The following is a 1,408-nucleotide window of genomic DNA, read 5'->3' on the forward strand; positions in this document are numbered from 1 at the left end:
GTCGCGTTACTCGTTACATCCAAGTCGCGTTGCGCTTTTTGTCCGTTAAAATGTGAAGTTCAGGGACTTAAGGTGGCGCCGTAAAATCCAAGCAATAACATGACTTAGTGTCTGTTGTCACTCATTTGCTGAATTATTGTGTGGAGGTGTTGAGTGGGGTGTCGCATGTATGGGACAACGCTGTGACCAAAGTGCAATATAGTAATATGACATTCAGGAATGATCCGATTCTTTTGGACGGATCTTTACTAAGTCCTGTAGGACTGAAGCCTTACTGAGAGCCGTTCTTTGTTCTTGTAATGCTCTGGTACACTGCAGTAGCTATTATTATTATTTTATTTCATTAAAATATATAATTTATTTAATTGGTGAATAAATAAAACAAGAACGTAAGAACACAGAGCATGCTCATTACTGTTTGTTTTCATCACCTGTCATGGTGGCAGACGTTGCAGCAGGAGGGAGGATGAAAACAGTCACGGTGCTCCTTCTGCTTGGTTACTTATTGCTTATTGCGCCTTGGACAGTGTTCATAGTTGCTATGTTTAATAGTGCAGACAGTTGTGGTTTCTGACATGGGCAATATGGGCAACCGCCCAGGGCATTATTTTTTTTTAGGGATGGCAGGAGACCTCTGCGGATTGTAGTACAGAGATGAAAGCAAAGCAGAATGAAGAAGAGTTTGAATTGATACTGGTTAAATTTATTTCAGCTGTAAGTATTTAATATCTAGGTGTTTTATGGGAATGTGGATTTTTCAGATCAATTTGAGAAGCAATTTTGAAGGTAAAACTTAATTTTATTGTGTCATGTAGGAGGAAAACCTGCAGAAGTCCAGAGACTGGGGTCAAAGTTCACCTTCCACCCTGAACATGTAGCAGATTCAGTGGTTAGAATGGCCTAGTCAAAGCCAAGACCTGAATCCCACTGAGAATCAGTGCTAGATTTGAANGTGTATCTGTACTTTACTTAAGTAGATTTAATAATGGATACTTTCTACTTTTACTCCACTACATTTTACAGTAAGTATCTGTACTTTCTACTTCATAACATTTCTACTAAACTGTCGCGTTACTCGTTACATCCAAGTCGTGTTGCGCTTTTTTCCATTAAAATGTGAAGTTTAGGGACTTAACATTTAAGGTGGCGCCGTAAAATCCAAGCAATAATGTGACTTAGTGTCTGTTGTCACCCATTCGCTGAATTATTGTGTGGAGGTGTTGACTGAGGTGTCGCATATATGGGACAACGCTGTGACCAAAGTGCAATATAGTAATATGACATTCAGGAACGATCCGATTCTTTTGGACGGATCTTTACTAAGTCCTGTAGGACTGAAGCCTCACTGAGAGCCGTTCTTTGTTCTTGTAATGCTCTGGTACACTGCAGTAGATATTATTATTTTATT

Source organism: Poecilia formosa, unplaced genomic scaffold (genome assembly GCF_000485575.1).
Source record: "Poecilia formosa unplaced genomic scaffold, Poecilia_formosa-5.1.2 Scaffold355, whole genome shotgun sequence".
Classification (NCBI taxonomy): Eukaryota; Metazoa; Chordata; class Actinopteri; order Cyprinodontiformes; family Poeciliidae; genus Poecilia; species Poecilia formosa.